Source organism: Podarcis liolepis (genome assembly GCF_965112155.1).
Source record: "Podarcis liolepis genome assembly, chromosome: 3".
NCBI classification, from domain to species: Eukaryota; Metazoa; Chordata; class Lepidosauria; order Squamata; family Lacertidae; genus Podarcis; species Podarcis liolepis.
This window is the reverse complement of record NC_139557.1, coordinates 112,779,001-112,790,319: the sequence shown is the minus strand read 5'-3', so window position 1 is coordinate 112,790,319 and position 11,319 is coordinate 112,779,001.

The window sequence follows — 11,319 nt, the reverse complement described above, 5'->3', positions numbered from 1 at the left end:
TTCCATTTATTGCACCTTCTCTTTGTGCCCTCCATCTTTCCCAGCATCAGGGGCTTTTCCAGGGAGTCTTCTCTTCTCACGTGGTGTCCAAAGTATTGGAGCCTCAACTTCCGGATCTGTCCTTCCAGTGAGCACTCAGGGCTGATTTCCTTCAGAATGGAGAGGTTTGATCTTCTTGCAGTCCACGGGACTCTCAAGAGTCTCCTCCAGCAACATAATTCAAAAGCATCCATTCTTCAGCGATCAGCCTTCTTTATGGTCCAGCTCTCACTTCCATACATCACTACTGGGAAAACCATCGCTTTAACATGGTGTCATGTTATGTGTTACTCAGGCCATTTTGTTCAGTGGGAAAGTGTGAACAGGACTGCATTTAAGCAATGAAGGCAGGGCCAGTCCTAGACCTCAGGCAACAAGCATCTTCAAGACCCTTCTTCATTTGTTCATTGTTTCAATCTGCAAATGATATTGATAGATCCATGAGCGCACATTTATCATATTTTCTATTAGAGGGATGAATCATGAACTTAAATTATGCAGCAAAGCCGTGAAATAAGATACACATACAATTAAATGCAATGTGGCTCGGGAAACACTGGTTTTAAATAGTAGATTTCATACTGTAAGGCTGCAGTGTTGAGATCAAAGCACCTTCCCCATAAATCCATCCTTTGAATTCCACCGGGTTGCTTTTGCCGTTCTTCCACGGAAGTTGGATCACTAATAGCTCTCCCACTCTCCCGCAGTGACCGCGTTAAATGCCTTCCTGTCTCTCTCTCTTGTTCTCTCTCTGCACATCAGCAGGACAAAATATTGGAAGGTATTTACGAAGTCACACAAAGGGCGGGGGGAGGGAAATGATTATTGTACTATTTGAGTAGGAGAGGATCGGTTGCGTCCAAAGGATGCCTCTGTAGGCTTCCATGACATCAGTCCACAGCACTAGAAAAACATGTACTTTGGAGGAAAGACTTCTATAGCAGACATAGGTGGAATCTACACACATATAAAAAATGCTGTGAAACATTTTGAAAAATATATTGAATTTGCCATAGCTCACTTTCGCCATCTAGTGTCACATTTGTATATTGCACTTTACAAACACACTTGAAACGTTTTATTTGCAGCTGTATAGCTGAGACCACAGCTGGTCTACTGCCTGATATACTGAGGTTAAACCAACAGAGCGAAGAAGGCCGCCAAGATGTTGTGAAACTCCCATCTCATCAACCCCAGCTGGCCTAGCCACATGTGAACCATGAAGAGCCATGTAGACTTGGGTTTGAATCTTTCCTCTGCTCCCCAACTCAAGAGAATGCCTTGCAGGGAAGACATGTGATTTCCTCAGTCCCCCTCCTTCCTCTCTGGCCCACATATTTATAGTAGAGTCTGAGATCCTCTCAGCTGCCAATGCTATGCTGAGGATTAAACCTAGGACCTTGTAATACAGGACGCTGCCTTGCCCCACCATCAGGCCATTGGGCTACCTATCTTATTATTGCCCCCATATGATGTCACAGATAGTCCAGAGCACAATTCAAAGTGTTGGAGCTGACCTTTAAAGCCCTAAACAGCCTCAGTCCAGTATACCTGAAGGAGGTCTCCACTTCCATCATTCTGCCCGGACACTGAGGTCCAGTGTCGAGGGCCTTCTGGTGGTTTCCTCACTGCGAGAAGCCAAGTTACAGGGAAGCAGGCAGAAGGCCTTCTTGGTAGTGGCACCCACCCTGTGGATCGCCCTCCCACCAGATGTCAAAGAGAAAAATAACTACCAAACTTTTAGAAGACATCTAAAGGCAGCCCTGTTTAGGGAAGCTTTTAATGTTTAATAGGTTATTGTATTTTAGTGTTTTGTTGGAAGCCGCCCAGAGTGGCTGGGGCAACCCAGTCAGATGGGGTGTAAATAATAATAATAATAATAATAATAATAATAATAGAATAAATAGAATAGGACGTCCCTATTTTCATCTGATAAATGTTGGAGGGTATGTAAGGGTGCTCTGTAAGGGGATATAGTTCTCAGCATTCTTTGGGGAAAGCCATGCAATTTAAGTGTGCTTTGAATGCATGGTGTAGATATGACCCTAATATCCACTGTCTATCTCCAGTGTTGGAGGGAGTGTGGATACCCGTGGAAACCAGTTGCTTGAATTTCCAAGCAGGAGAACACTGTTGCACTCAGGTCCTGTTAGCGGGCTCCAAAAGGCTGTTCACCGTGAGAGCAGGACGTTGGATTAGATGAGCCTTTGGCTATCAGGACTCTTCTCATGTCCTTATCTGTGCTGTTACAGCTGCAACGGATCATTCGTGCATTGCGGTCATCAGTGGCGTAGCGTGGGTTCTCAGCACCCGGGGCAAGGCAAGTAATTTGCGCCCCCTAACCCATGGATTTTAGCACTCGAGTCTCTTCCTCGCCCCCCCCCCCCGATGTTGCGCCAGGTGCAGCAGGCCCCCCTGCACCCCCCACGCTACGCCACTGCTCCCACCACAAGTCTTCAGGACAGCCATCCGAAGGCTGGCGCGGGGAGAAGGTCTCTCCGCCCCACTGCCAGGCGTCGGAGCAGCCTTCCGAAGGCTGGCGCGGGGAGAAGGTCTCTCCGCCCCACCGCCAGGCTTCGGAGCAGCCATCCGAAGGCTGGCACGGGGAGAAGGTCTCTCCGCCCCACCGCCAGGCTTCGGAGCAGCCTTCCGAAGGCTGGCGCGGGGAGAAGGTCTCTCCGCCCCACCGCCAGGCTTCGGAGCATCCATCCGAAGGCTGGCGCGGGGAGAAGGTCTCTCCGCCCCACCGCCAGGCTTCGGAGCAGCCTTCCGAAGGCTGGCGCGGGGAGAAGGTCTCTCCGCCCCACCGCCAGGCTTCGGAGCATCCATCCGAAGGCTGGCGCGGGGAGAAGGTCTCTCCGCCCCACCGCCAGGCTTCGGAGCAGCCTTCCGAAGGCTGGCGCGGGGAGAAGGTCTCTCCGCCCCACCGCCAGGCTTCGGAGGAGGTCCGAGGACAGTGGGGTTCCTGCTTCCTCGAGGAGGGCCGGCCAAACGCGCCCCCCAAATGTTGCGCCCGGTGCGGCCGGCACCCCTGGCACCCCCCCACGCTACGCCACTGGCGGTCATCACTTGATGCGGTTTGTCGTCAGCCAACCGGCTGGAAATCTTAGGCAAAGGGAAACTGCCTGGAACTGCTTAGACTGGAATCTGTTCTTCTAGGGTTCCCATACAGCGGTACCTCAGGTTAAGTACTTACCGTATTTTTCGCTCTATAAGGCGCACCAGACCACAAGACGCACCTAGTTTTTGGAAGAGGAAAACAAGAGGGGGAAAAATTCTGAATCTCAGAAGCCAGAACAGCAAGAGGGATTGCTGCTTTCACTGCGCAGCAATCCCTCTTGCTGTTCTGGCTTCTGGGATAGCTGCGCAGCTTGCATTTGCTCCATAAGACGCAAACACATTTCCTCTTACTTTTTAGGAGGGAAAAAGTGAGTCTTATAGAGCAAAAAATACGGTAATTCATTCTGGAGGTCCATTCTTAACCTGAAACTGTTCTTAACCTGAAGCACCACTTTAGCTAGTGGGGCCTCCCGCTGCCACCGTGCGATTTCTGTTCTCATCCTGAAGCAAAGTTCTTAACCTGAAGCACTATTTCTGGGTTAGCGGAGTCTGTAACCTGAAGCGTATTTAACCCGAAGAGTATGTAACCCGAGGTACCACTGTATTTCAAAAAATAAGAACCAGGACACCCCAAAGGTTTTATGAAGACCCCAAACTTTTTAAAAAGAAACCCACCAAAGTGGGTTGGTTTTTTTTACAAACATGTTTTCCGGTAATTCCCCCCAGACGGGCACTTCTGCCTTTGAAATCCCAGCCTACTGAAGCATGCGACCACTGTCTCGAAAACCAGCAGTGCCTGACTGACTGAGCCACAGGCATGAATAACCAATCGAAGAAGAAAATTGTCATGGTGTCCAAAACACTACAACTGCTACACTTCTGTCTGTGATACTGGTTGGCTTGGAAAGCTAACCTATTGCGTCATCATAATAAGGCCCTCTGGAGCCCCAGAAAATTTTTCAACAATTATGTGCATCGCTAATTATGTTTTGCACACATCTATAAATATGCCCTAGGAGGGGACAATGAAAAGCCTCTAGGTATAAACCATGTCAGCAGACTGGTTGGGTTAGTCTGGTTTTTAAGGAGGGGACTTTGACATCTGATGGTGACTAAGACAACAGCTCCATAGAAATAGCTGAAGAGCGCTGCAATTTCATGGGTATTTGCCTGTGAATAAGCCCAAGTCAACATGGTAATTGGATCAGATTTGTTTGTTTGTATCTAGTCATTAGACCATCACAAAACAAAACTTAATAGTATGAAAGTAACGCCAGGTAATTTCAATGTAAACTACAGCTTGAACAAACTTTAAACTTCAGATTTCCTTGCCAGATCACAACACGCCCATTTCATAAGGAAATGTTGTTCCTCTTTTAGCAAATACTAAAATGAAATCTTAAAAACTGGGATGCAATAAAATTAATTTATGCAGATCTGAATAATATTATGCAAACTCTAAGTGAATAACAACATAAAATAGAATTCTGAGTCATCTTGACAACATTCTCTCTAGTAACTTTCTCATCACTTCTGTCCTGCAGACAGAAAATATGCAGTTGTATACCTATCTTGTCCACCCAATAGATAAATTATGAAGTATTGTCCTAAGTATTAGGGAGAGAGGGGAAGAGGTCTGTCTTTGAGTCCGTAATTTATCTAATGGTGGGATACAGACTGATGTTTGCATTTAGGATTAGGTTGCGTATAGAAGTTTCTTGCAAGGAGGGGCAGAGCTGCTACCCAAGCTTCTAAACAGGTGGGTTGCTGTTGCTTCCTGGGGACAGGAGGTGAATAGGTGAGTTGTCAGAAAGGTCAGCACACTGCAAGCACACCAACAGAGTGAATCTGCTGTTCCTGCGGGTGTGTTTGCACCATGCTGACCTCACTGCTGCCTTTCTTCTTCCCCCTTCTAACAAGCAACAGTGACCCACCTGCTGGGAATCTAGCGTAGCTCGGTGGTAGGAGAAAGGCACGTATTTTTCACTCTATAAGACGCACCAGACCATAAGACGCACCTAGTTTTTGGAAGAGGAAAACAAGAAAAAAAATATTCTGAATCCCATAAGCCAGGACAGCAAGAGGGATCGCTGTGCAGCGATCCCGCTTGCTGTCCTGGCTTATGGGATAGCCGCGCGCAGCCTCTCCCAGCCAGGGAAGCTGCGCGCAGCTAAACAAGAGCTTGTCGGGGCTGGAGGGGGAAGCCCCGGCTGCTCTGCCGGCACCCAGGTTTCCCCCGCCAGCCCCAAAGAGCAGCTCAGGAGCATGCCACACTCCGGCAATTTAGCTCCAGGGACCACACATTCGCTCCATAAGACACACAGACATTTCCCCTTAGTTTTTAAGGGGGAAAAGTGCGTCTTATGGAGTGAAAAATACGGTAACTTGAAGGAAGATTCCCAGCAGGTCCAAATTCAGCTCCAACCCAGCTTCCTATCCAAAGCATTGACGGCTGGGATCTTTTGCTTTTGGAATACTGTCATGGCTGATCTTGTAGCACACAGTAGATGCTGACCCATCAGTGGGGAATTCCATTCAGCTTAGTGGTGTCTTACAATAGCGGGGAATTTATTTACAAATAGAAGTTGGATGGGGGGGGGGGAGGGAAGCAAGTATCATCAGCCAGAGTATCAGCTGATCTGGGCCAAACTGTTGTTCCCCTGCCAAATACAGAGCGGGAGGGAGAGAGGGGAACAGAAAAGCAGAGAGAGAACATCTGACTCTCAGCCCCTAACTTTGCATTCTTGTTGGCAATCTGTGCTCAGGAAGTAAGCATTTTCAACTATCCAGCATGATATATCACGGAGGTGGGGAACCTTTTTCAGCGGGAGAGTTACATTATCACCATCACCATTTTATTTGTACTCCAGCCATCTGACTGGGTTGCCCCAGCCACTCTGGGTGGTTTCCAACATATATAAAAACATAACAAACCATTACACATTAAAAAGCTTTCCTATACAGGGCTGCCTTCTAAAAGTTGCATTGTTATGTACTGAAGTTCTCACCCTGGGCCAGCAGGCGGATACTGTAGATAGTTTTCACTCAGGTCCACATATGCAAATAAGGGATTGAAAGTGACGTTCAGTGATTGGGTAGTTACAGAAAGTGTTACAGTTGTGTTGTAGCGGAGGTCTAGATAAGCAGGCTGGCTGAACCCTTCAGTTCAGTTCTGTTCTGGCCTGTGAATAAACAAGAGCTGTTTGAAGAATCGCTGTGTCGTCTGATATGTTCACCCACAACCTAACATGTATAGTTACTTATCTCCTTGACATCTGATGGGAGGGCGTTCCACAGGGCATATACCACTACCAAGAAGGCCCTCTGCCTGGTTCCCTGCAACGTCACTTCTCGCAGTGAGGGAACCACCAGAAGGTCTTTGGAGCTGGACTCAGCAACCATGCTGAAAGATGGGGGTGGAGACTCTCCTTCAGGTATACTGGGCCGACCGAGGCTGTTTAGGGCTTTGAAGGTCAGCACCAACACTTTGAATTGTGCTGGGAAGTATACTGGAAACCAATGTAGGTCTTTCAGGACCGGTGTTCTATGGTCTCTGTGGCTGCTTCCAGTCACCAGTCTAGATTAGGTGTAGTTTCAGAGCCACCTTCAAAGGTAGCTCCACAAAGAACACATTTCATGTCCTCCTGGGAACCTTCAGAGGGCTGCATGCCAGCATAGGGTGGAACCAGTTGGTGAAACTACAAACACAAATTTTTACATTGAAGGAGGTGGGATTAGATTCCAGCTCTACAATTCTATTATTCCAAACCCTCCAAGTGTCCCTATTCTCCAGGGACAGTCCTGGATTTACAGAAGCCATCCCAGCTTCTGACTTGATCCCAGAAAATCCCTCTTTTCCTTAGGACGTCCTTATTTTCGTTGGAGAAATGATGGAAGGTATGGAGTTATGCGACCCGAGTCAAGCAGATAAGTAACTATATAGTCGCACCTTGGTTCTTGAATTTAATCTGTTCCAGGAGTCCGTTTGACTCCCAAAACGGTTCGAAAACCAAGGCGCGGCTTCCGATTGGCTGCAGGAGCTTCCCGCAGCCAATCGGAAGCCATGGCAGACGTTCAGCTTCAAAAAGCGTTCACAAAACGGAACACTCAATTTCAGGAGCTTTTTTGTTTGACAACTAAGGTGTTCGACTACCAAGGTAGGACTGTACAACCTTTAGAAGACATCTGAAGGCAGCCCTGTAGAGGGAAGCTATTCTAATGTTTAATGTTTTATTATCTTTTTATATATGTTGGGAGCCGCCCAGAGTGGCTGTAGCAACCCAGTCAGATGGACGGAGTATAAACAATAAAATTATTATTATTATTATTATTATTATTGACATCCTAGGACATGTTGGAGGGTAAGTGATTCCCAATAATTAGCATATTAATGCGGTTCCTCAAAGCATTTTTGCTAGCCAGTTCCATAAATTCTTCTCTTGACCCAGGATACTATTTTTTATATTAAAAAAACAGACATAGGTGTGTTATGAGTGCAAAAATGAATGAATGAATGAATGAATGAATGAATGTGAGGTTTGCTCCTAGATTCAGTTGATCAATATTTGTTGTTAGAAGACTAGGTTTTTCAGGAAGGCGAAATATGGCTCATAACAGCAAGTTATGTTCTGTTGTCTGCTGGCGCAATCGGGCAGGATTTATTCCAGACCCTTTTCAAATTCCTTTCCCCTTAAAAGCACATGAGCTTTGAGGAGTGGGTGAGGCGTGCTGCAGATTATCTTGCGGAGGTATCAGCGAGGTTCCAGGGCTGTTAGACAGAGATCTGGTTTCGATAAAGGACTATTGCCAAGGCAAGATGAATGGCTATCGCATTAGCAGTAGCGGAAACCTGATCTGAAAAAGCACCCGTCTGTGGAAGATTGGATTACAGGCCGCATTCTCTGACAGGAGATTTGCCTTTCCCTGCTTCTTCTTCAGGCAAGAGAAGATACAAATCAGAAATAGCCCATCAAATATTGGTGAGGCCTTCTGCATGCTTCCCGTGCTTGCTTATTTTAAGGGCAATGCTTTAAAGCTGCATCCTATAAACACCCAACTGTGAACGTGATGAGGCACCTTGTGCCCAGGGGATGAATGCGGCCCCCCAAGCATCGTTACCTGGCCCTCAGGACTTTCTCCAGGCCATCCCCCCTCTCCCCAGGCTTCTGCACAGCGTTGCCCCACGTTTTTTCCAAGTGCTTTTGTACAAAGCTAAGAGTAACATCCGTTACTTGGGCCACTTTTACCTCTGTCAACTCCCGCCACTAGCATGCGGCCCCCAGAAGGCTGCCAGGGAAGCCATGTGGCCCTCAGGCTGCAAAGGTTTCCCTACAAAGGTTTCCTTTCAGTATACCTGAAGGAGCTTCCCCACCCCCATTGTTCAGCCCGGACACTGAGGTCCAGCGCCGAGGGCCTTCTGGCGGTTCCCTCTCTGTGAGAAGTGGTTATAGGGAACCAGGCAGAGGGCCTTCTCGGTGGTGGCACCCGCCCTGTGGAATGCCCTCCCATCAGATGTCAAGGAAATAAACAACTATCTGACTTTTAGAAGTCATCTGAAGGTAGCTCTGTTTAGGGAAGTTTTTAATGTTTGACGTTCTATTATGCTTTTAATTTTCTGTTGGGAGTCGCCCAGAGTGGCTGGGAGAACCCAGCCAGATGGGCATGGTAATAATAATAATAATAATAATAATGATAATAATAATAATAACAAATTTCTATGCCACTTTATCTTTTTAATAAAAACGTCAAAGCAGTGTCCAGCATAAAATCAATAAAACAAAAAACAATAGCCAGGCGATGTTCCTCCGGCCTCATGAGGGCCCTCTTCAGTAGGGCTGGTGAATGTGGGTCTCACCCCCTAGGCCAGGTGGAAAGGGTCTTGAGGAGAGCAGCCTTCACCCCTCACAGCCAGCCGACATTCCTCCGGCCTCGTGAGGAGCCTCTTCAGTGGGGCTGGTATGTGTGGGCCCTGTCCCCTAGGCCAGGTGGAAAGGGCTTTGCAGGGAGCGGCCCTCACGCCTTACAGCTTGGCGATTTTACAATTATTGGTAATAATCAGGCGATTACAGTGGTACCTCTGGATGTGAACGGGATCCGTTCCGGAGCCCCGTTCACATCCAGAGCAGAACGCAACCCGTGTCTGTGCAGGTCACGATTTGCTGCTTCTGCGCATGTGCGTGATGTCATGTTGAGCATCTGTGCGTGTGCGAGCAGCGAAACCTGGAAGTAACATGTTCCGTTACTTCTGGGTCGCAGTGGAAACCTGAAAACGCTCAACCTGAAGCAACTTCAACCTGAGGTGTGACTGTATTACCCCTGCTCTAGACATTCTGCTCTTTAGGCAGCCGTTCTTTACACCATTACCTGGGAATAAGTGATGCTTCACTTATTTTTTACGTCCGTAGATAGGCTTCAGATTGCATTGTTGGAGGGGTGGTGAAATTCCCTCTTGTGGCATGGTATCCTGGTTGCTTTTAACCAGGCAAACATCTGTAGATGTGAGTGTGCAAGCTTGCTGCTTTCCAAACAGCTCTGCGTAGCTCTTAAAAACCCGCTTCCTGAGCATCGGCCCATTAGCAGCAGAAATCACCACCTTACCTGTCGGAAATTCACGCTTTGCTTTTGGCCTTTGAACATTAGTGCATTGCATTGACATGTGCTGATTCAGGGAACATGTTCCTCCTTCCTTTGTTTTATAGCTAGCTAGACATTTGTAAGCCCATAAGATTCAGACCGGGTTGTCTTTCTTCAAAGGTAGAGGCGCGACCCAGCTGTGAATTCCTATTGCAAGCTTTCGTGTTTGTGCAGTTTACTGGTTGGTTGACAGGCCTTGATATTATACTACTTCGCGACAAGATTAAGCAGGAAATAGTGCCTGTGCTTTGCAAGCTTGTAAAAACTCAAGCATAGTAGAATCAGACCTGTGACCAGAAATTTTCTATGTGTGGGCATCGGAGAGAAACTGGAGCATAAATATTGTGGCGAGAGGCACGGTAAATCAACTCAAAACACAAACATCTAAATAGGCTTTTTTTGCAATAAAGTTTCATTCATTCACAAATGATCAAGAGAGTAACCCTATACACCAGCTGACGTAAAACAAGCCGGCACCCATAAAGCCAAATTATGCCTTAATTTGGGTGTCAAGTCTCACCCAAGCACACTCATGCGGAGTGAGATACCGTATTTTTTGCTCTATAAGGCTCCTAAAAAGTTTGGGGAAATGTGTGTGTGTCTTACGGAGCGAATGCAGGCAGCACAGCTATCCCAGAAGCCAGAACAGCAAGAGGGATTGCTGCTTTCACTGCGCAGCGATCCCTCTTGCTGTTCTGGCTTCTGAGATTCAGAATATTTTTTTTCTTGTCTTCCTCCTCCAAAAACTAGGTGCATCTTGCGGTCTGGGGCGTCTTATACAGCGAAAAACACAGTATATTGCTCAAAATTAAACTGGGTTTGTTTTTATGCCACATCCTTCACACTGTGCGTTTACTGCGGTCTGTTTGATGGAGACAGAGAATCAATATCCAGCTTAAAGAGAAGCGGAAGAATTTTTCGTCTAATATCGGAAGGAGGGAAGTGACTCAGTATTGGAGATAAGAGACAGGGGAAGAGCGCCAAACAGATGGAGCAATACAAGGCAGCAAACTGAAAGGACGAGAGGAAGAAGCTCTTGAGGACCACCAGTTCCAGACTCAACAAGCAGCGCTGAGAAATACCTCTGCCTGAAACCCTGCAGCAGCTGCTGCCAGCCAGTGTTGACAATACTGTGCTAGACGGACCAAGGATCTGATTTGGTTTAAGGCAGGTTATTATATTCCAGTTCACTTACAGGCAAAAGCTGAGGCACATTTCCAAACATTTGGCTTCAGCTGGTGGCTCATGGACCCAAAATCTGGTTTCAGACTGGAGCCTAAATCAACCGTTCAAACAGGTAGCTTACTTCTGAATAAACGTGCACAGGCTGGCAGCCCTCCATTGTCTTTGTTGCCTCACGAACAAAGTTGTGAGCTGTTAAGTGGTTGGATTCTGTCCCTTGCAACCTGCCCTAAATCCTAGTGGGGCAGAAATAAATCTCCTAGCATGTTTGCAAAGCTAAGCAGGGCCAGATAAGGTTTCAAAATGGATGGGAGTCCTGAACTGAAGGGAATTGGACTAGTTGATTCCTTGAGATCCCTTCCAACGTTACAATTCCAATTATGTCAGTAGGATTTTGATGTTGTA